At 53.6% G+C, this 7273-nt stretch overlaps 1 long non-coding RNA gene across 1 annotated transcript; it reads left to right on the top strand.

Annotated features, from left to right (window-relative positions):
* Positions 1-1079: 1079 nt before the first annotated feature.
* LOC135394563 (uncharacterized) lies at positions 1080-6452 on the top strand. The gene is made up of 2 exons (XR_010422936.1): positions 1080-1222; positions 6171-6452. It is a non-coding gene; the product is annotated as an uncharacterized LOC135394563 (long non-coding RNA).
* The last annotated feature ends 821 nt before the right edge of the window (positions 6453-7273 follow it).

Genomic DNA, 7273 nt, shown 5'->3' with positions numbered 1-7273 from the left:
CGGTTGTGATATTCTGAAAGCCCACATCCAGCTCTCCCCAAAATACACCTTCATTCTCTCAGTTCGGTACAGTACCATGTCAAAAAAATAGGTAATTCATTCCGAAACACACATGGGCGCAGCCATTTTTATGACGTAAATGCGCCCGAACGGGCATTGTGACGTGTACGCGCCTTCGTACTTGTCAGTGGATTTCAGCTACGGCTTCTCGCGGCTTCACGTATCTGTGCTTGAAGATGGCGGACAGCCGGGTTCCACCGTTCCGCGATAAGTAAAAAGTGCAGCAGCTGCGAACTCATTCGCGAACCAACCTCTGTGCGATGTTGTGACTGGAATTCGTCGTTTGTGTTTTGTGAGCACGTACAATTTGTATCAAGTCGCGTCTGCGTTAGCCCCTTTACAGCACTTGCCCATTGTAGAGGCTGACGTTTCGACAGCCGTGTCAGCAAGAAAGTGCCGACAGCGTTTTATTACTGCAGGAAAATTGTGCTATGTATTTGAGAAACCGCATACTGCTATGGGACAAGTTTTACGTATGATTTATCAATGTGCAACAGCGTCGACGATGGTATGTAACGACGAAAGACGTAAAACGAAATACAAATCACATTTTAAACTTTTTGTGGGATTCTGTGCATTTTCCAGAAGCTTTCTTTGAATCACGCACTCCCATGTCACGCTGCGTTGTGTGGTACGCTACAAACTACTGTATTTTATGTCTAACATCTGGATATTGTTTGTAATGAACACCGTCGCACAAAAACATGCACACGAAAGCTCCAGTAGCCATGTGGTTGCACACTATGCAGACGCAAAAGAGGTACCAGAGCACATATTGCCACTTAGAAATGTGGTGTCTGAAGAGTTAGGGCATAGCATAGATCCTAGAAGTCAGGTGCACCTTATCCTTCTGTAGAGTGCTCTTTCAATTCACAACTCAGCCCATGGGGTGTAAAAGTATTAAAGGCAGTTATGTGACTTGTCGTCGTGGGTGACATCACTGGCCAGCCTCGGGATTAATTCCGTGCTCAGGAATTATTGTACAAAGCACTTTGTATTGTGGCGATAAGAGAGCGCCACGAGTTACGGCGATAGGGGGCAGCCGTGCTCCAGGGGGGCGTACCCCACGCAGAGGGATAAAAGCGGTGATCCGCTGGATAAGACCCCTTTTCGTTGTGCGGTTTTGGCTGGGTGCAAGCTGTCTGAACGTGAAATAAACCTGGTATGTCTGTTTGAATTTCTGTTGTGCTGCTTGTTCCTTCGCGCACGGAACGGACGGGCTGACGCCCCGAGGTTGTGGGAACTTAGGTTTCCACAACTGGCGCCCAACGTTTGGGGTTCGAGCCCGTCTGTTCCGTGGCGGGGAACACGCTGCACTGTTTGGTTGTACTAGTTTTTGTATAGTTGAGTAGTTTGTTGTAGTTTGTAGTTTATTGCTGTTGTTTCTTTGTGTGTGCGTTTTTCGTGTGTTTCTTCGAGTTTTTCAGCTCCCACCCGGTGGACGAGCCCTCGGAGCTGATGGCTGACAAGGCGAAGGTGCCCTCGCCGCAGTCAGACGCCATCGCAACGGCAGAACTCCTGTCACGCATGACGGAGTTGTGCTCGTTGGTGGTTCAACGCCTGGATGCCGGGTCGGTTTCGCCGCCCCAGGCACAAGCACCTCTACGACTCAACTTACCGGTGCCTACCTTCTCAGGTTACACCGATAAGAAGTCTGTTGCCGATTTCCTGGACGACCTTACCGCCTATCAGACGGGTATGGGAATTTCGGACGACGATCTAATCCAACGCATCCTGCAGGTTGCTTTGGTCGGAGACGCCGCCCGCTGGCTTCGGTTGCAATCGGAGTTTACGTCCTTGCAGGACTTCCAGCAACGGTTCAAAAACGAATTTCTTCCCCCGGATTACGAATACCGTGTCCTAGAGGAATTGCATAAGCGTACTCAACATCCTGAGGAAAGCTTATCTGAATTCGTTCGGGCATTGCAGGATCTGTACAGCAGAGCGGATCCCACTGCTACGGAAGAGCAGCGCGTCGCACGGGCGATCCGTCAGTGCCACCCGCGCTTCCGGCCCTACTTAAGAGCCCATCGCTTTAAAACCCTTGAGGCGTTGGCCCAGGAGGCTCGTTCAATACAAGGCGACCTCCTGGCAGAGCTTCAATACCGGCCCCCTCCGCCCCCAGAGCAAGCCTTGGAACCGCGCTGCGCGTGGTCGGGAGGAGCCGCCTCGGTCGAACGCCTGCATGCAACAGGTTTGGGTGACAACCCCCGTAATTCAGACAATGCGGAGTCATCCCACCGAGCCCTAGATCCGTTCCTCTATGACCAGAGGACGATCCCCGCAGGAACGAGCCTTGACAGACCCGTCCCGCCCCGAAGTCGCGGTCAACCTGGCCTTTCAGCTAGCGAAACCCCACGGCAGCGGGAGCGGCATCATCCTGCGCCCCCGCAGCCACGAGCGCCCAACGGCTGTTGGAATTGCGGCAGCCCTGACCATTTTCGTCGGGAATGCCCGCGACAAAGACCGAACACCCGTAATGTGCCATCGGGAAACGGTCGCAGCCGGCGTCCATGAATGCTCGCTCAACGACGTCGGCAAGTTGCGAAAAAAGCGAGCAGACGGTTACTATCCGTGGCCTTGATCAGTCAAAAACTAGCTTTGCAAGCGGTAAGATAACGCAAAGAGATGCTTTGGCGCCTCTTGCTTTTTCTGTCCGAGATTACATCGAGGATAAGGAACCAAACATCGCCGTTCGAATTTTGGGTAAAGATTACATCGCCCTTATCGACACGGGAGCTACGCTTTCCCTTATCGGGGATAGTGTTTACGAGCATTGCGTATCGCGGCATGTGGAATTGCAATCCACAGATGTCACTCTTCGTCTTGCTTCTAATGACGCCGTTCCAGCACAGGCTGCAGTTGTGCTCTGGGTACGTTTGGATGGGAGACGACGAAAGCAGCGCTTCGTGCACCTTCCTGGCCTGGCAGTTCCTGTTATCCTGGGCAGAGACTTCATCATCCGGCAGAAGTTGGTACTGGACCTGCCCAATGGAGGATACGTGTACCACGGCTCGTCGGGATTTTTCCGCTTCGCCGCAGCACGGGAACACTGCACAGCACAGCAAGCTGTGGCAGCGACCGTTGAAACGTCTGGGCTGCCGACTGTCTTGGGGTCATTCCATGGTCCCGAGGAGCAACGCCGTCAGCTTGAACAAGTACTGCGGCAGTTTGACGGAATCTTTACCGAAAAACCGGGTAAGTCGTCTGTGTTACAGCATAGCATAGACACCGGTAACGCTAGACCCTGGCGTTGTAATCCGAGACCATTGAGTGTGCATAAGCGTGCTTTGTTAGACACTGCTCTTGACGAAATGCTCCAAACCGGTGCAGTTCAAAGGTCCCAGAGTCCTTGGGCATTTCCTGTTGTTCTGGCTCCGAAACGTGATGGTACGGCTAGGTTATGCGTCGACTACCGTCGACTTAACGCAGTAACTGTGAGGGACTCTTACCCCTTCCCGTCCATTGAGTCAATCTTGTATTCCCTGGGCAATGCAACTGTGTTTTCAACGCTTGATTGTAGTAGAGGGTTTCTGCAAATCCAAGTTGCCCCGGAGGATGTCCCAAAAACAGCCTTTACGTGTCATAGAGGTTTGTTTGAATTTGTACGAATGCCTTTCGGACTGTCTAATTCACCCGCCAGTTTCCAGCGGTTGATGGATACAGTGTTGGGAGATGCGAAGTACAATTTCGCAATGGCATACATGGATGATGTCGTAGTGTTTTCTAGAAATTTTCAGGAACACTTGGAACACCTCTCAATCGTCCTTGCAAGGATGAATGAAGCGGGCATAACAATCAACCCCCGCAAGGTGCAGTTGGCATCGTCTAGGATCAGCCTTCTCGGCTTCGTGGTGGACAGAGGGACCATCCGTCCTAACGACGACAAGCTAAAGGCGATCACGAACTTTCCGGTTCCCAGTAACGTCAAAGCCTTGCAGCGCTTCCTAGGTATGGTTGGTTTTTACAGACAATTCATTCCTAATTGTGCCGAGCTAGCGCAGCCACTTAACCAGTTGTTGCGCAAGGACACGCGCTGGAATTGGGGAGAAGAGCAGGAACGATCATTTCGAGCTCTATCACAAGCAATCGCTGATACGGCTAGGCTTTATCTGCCCGACCTCAACAAACCATTTGTTGTGCAAACAGATGCAAGCGATTATGGTGTTGGCGCAGTTCTCTTGCAGGAGCATGACGCTATTCTTTGTCCAGTGGCTTTTGCAAGTCGCACGCTGAATCCGGCAGAACGGAACTACTCCGTGACGGAAAAGGAGTGCTTGGCGATCATCTTCGCTTTCAGGAAGTTCGACCTTTACCTGGACGGCAGTACCTTCACTGTCCAGACTGACCACCAGGCACTTTCTTGGCTGCAGCGGCTCCATAACCCGTCTGGACGACTTGCCAGGTGGGCCCTGACGCTACAAGGCTACTCCTTCAACGTGGAGTACAGGCGGGGCTCAACGAACGTGGTAGCAGACGCACTGTCCCGCGCGCCTCTACCGGAGGGGGAAGAGGAAGGCACCGAGGCGCCTTCTCAACTTCTGGCAGCAGCACAGGTGGCACGAGACGTATCTTCGTCTTGGGGCACGGTCGTGAGCAGAGAGCAGCTCCTAGACGCTCAGAGAGCGGACGGCCTTTGTCAGCGGGTGTCGCAGTGGATAGCTGAGCAAGACTCGGCGGACACCGGAACGACTGACGGACGGCACGACTCCTATCTGCTGGGCGAGGATGGCATCCTGTTCAGATACATACCCCAGGCGGATGAGGACGACGGCTCATCCCCGTTCAGAGTCGTGGTGCCACGGAAGTTGCGTAAGTCTTTCATACGTTACTTTCATGACTCGGCCTTGGCAGGTCACAGCAGCGGCAGGAAAACTTACGAAAAGTTGTGTCGTGTTGCGACATGGCCAGGAATGAGGCAGGATGTAACAAAGTATGTTCGTACTTGTCCCGTATGCCAGAGAGCGAAACCTCGTGGTGGTTTACCCCCTGGGCGCTTACAGCCTGTTCAGAGCAATAGACCCTGGCAGATAGTTGCTTGTGATGTGATGGGACCATTTCCCCGTAGTCCTAGAAGTAACCAGTATTTGTTCGTGGTTACTGATCATTTCACGAAATGGGTTGAGCTGTTTCCTCTCAGGACACTGACTTCCCAGAGAGTGTGGGAAAAGTTACTCGACACCTTTTGCCGGTTCGGGTTTCCCGCACAGCTGATCACCGACAACGCAACCTACTTTACAAGTAAGGTGTTCTCAGATTCTTGCGCTGTCTTAGGCATTCAGCATAAGAAGACTTCCCCGTATCACCCTCAGGCTAACATTACCGAACGTGTTAATCGGAACCTGAAAATGATGTTGGTTGCTTTTACTAGCCAGCACCACCGTGATTGGGATCTTCGCCTGGCTGAGCTGGCGTTCGCTACGCGGACGACGGTCAATAGGTCTACAGGATTCACCCCGGCATTCCTGAACTTGGGACGAGAGGCCCCTTTTCCTGTGGAGAATGCTCTGGGCCTCCGGGATGGTGCTACCCGGCCTCCTTATTCAAGGTTTGCTGAGGACCTCCGGAGTCGACTGGACGATGCAGCCCGGACGGCTCGGGAGAACCTGGACGTCGCAAGGTTGGACCAGGCTCGCCAGTACAACCGTGGACGTTGGAACCTCACCTACAGCGTCGGTGACCTCGTCCTTCGACGGACTCACCCGCTAAGTGATGCGTCACGAGGCTTTGCAGCTTCACTCGCAGATAGGTGGGATGGCCCCTTCGAGGTAAGTGCGTGCTCCTCCGGCCTCACTTACAGGCTTCGTCGCTGCGACACCGGCGAAGAGACTGGGCCGGTTCACATCTCGGACTTGAAGTCTTACCATCTCCAAGACCTGGACCCGGATCCCGTTCCCGGACCTGCGTCCAGCCGCTACAACTTGCGTCCCCGCAGGCGGCGCACGTAGCTGCCACTATCTCCATCGCTAAGCATAGTGCTTGTGATTTAGTGCTTTAGTAGTGTGATTTCTGTTCCACAGTTTTCCGCTATCTGTTTTGGGGGGACGCCTTCTCAGGCGCCCACGGTTTGAGGCCGCCTTCTCACCGCTTCCCTTTACATCTCCTCTCAGATGCAACGACGTCCGCAGCATCCCGCCCGCCGTGCACCTGCCCGCTCCCGTTCCCGCGGAAGCCGCCCGGATCCGGATCCACCCCAGCACCACTCCGTGGCCACTTGGACAGTTGTGTCCCACGGACAGCCGGTTTCCTGGGCATCCCGCACACGGTGGGCTCACCAGCCAAGGCCCCTCCGGGGGGACGACCCCACACAGACTCCGGCTCCGTTTCGCGGTCTGACGCTCACCGACCGCCACCCGGCCGATCCCCTACAGCCCCTCACTGCGGAGGAGAAGCGGATCCTATGCCCGCTCTGCTTGGTCCCCGAACTGCACCGTCCGACACACCGCCGGGGCCCACTTCACCAGGCCCGAACGGAGGCCGCCCGGACAGCCAACGACGTGACAACAGCCCTCTCCACCCTCAGGCGGCTCAGACCCGAACTTCTGGTGGAGACCAGGCCTCCCCCTCCTCCGCCGCCTGCCCCCTCTTCAGCCATGGACGACGCCGTACTAGACCTGTCGGACGACCTCATGACCCTGTAAGGGAGGGGGGGTGTGGCGATAAGAGAGCGCCACGAGTTACGGCGATAGGGGGCAGCCGTGCTCCAGGGGGGCGTACCCCACGCAGAGGGATAAAAGCGGTGATCCGCTGGATAAGACCCCTTTTCGTTGTGCGGTTTTGGCTGGGTGCAAGCTGTCTGAACGTGAAATAAACCTGGTATGTCTGTTTGAATTTCTGTTGTGCTGCTTGTTCCTTCGCGCACGGAACGGACGGGCTGACGCCCCGAGGTTGTGGGAACTTAGGTTTCCACAGTATGTAGGACGTGATAAGCAATATGTAAGTTGCAACCTTGTCTGCAGCATTCTCGATTGCCTCTTACCTTTACAGTTCGAGACACGTTATCAAACCATTTGCAAAGGGCACTCTTACAGGGGCCGTGTAACTTGAGTTTTTAGTATAAAATTTATAAAAATATAAGTATACAATATGTAATATGAAATTTATATAAAATCAAAAATAACATTTATAGAAAGAATTTATAAAAAATAAATAAAAAGGCTTCATGGAAGCAATCCGTTAGCATACCCATTGCACATGAAGCACAATTATATAT

The sequence above is a fragment of the Ornithodoros turicata genome, chromosome 5, assembly GCF_037126465.1.
Source record: "Ornithodoros turicata isolate Travis chromosome 5, ASM3712646v1, whole genome shotgun sequence".
In the NCBI taxonomy this organism is placed as follows: domain Eukaryota; kingdom Metazoa; phylum Arthropoda; class Arachnida; order Ixodida; family Argasidae; genus Ornithodoros; species Ornithodoros turicata.
Note: the sequence above shows the minus strand (reverse complement) of the source record. Positions and strands in the feature narration are given on the sequence as shown.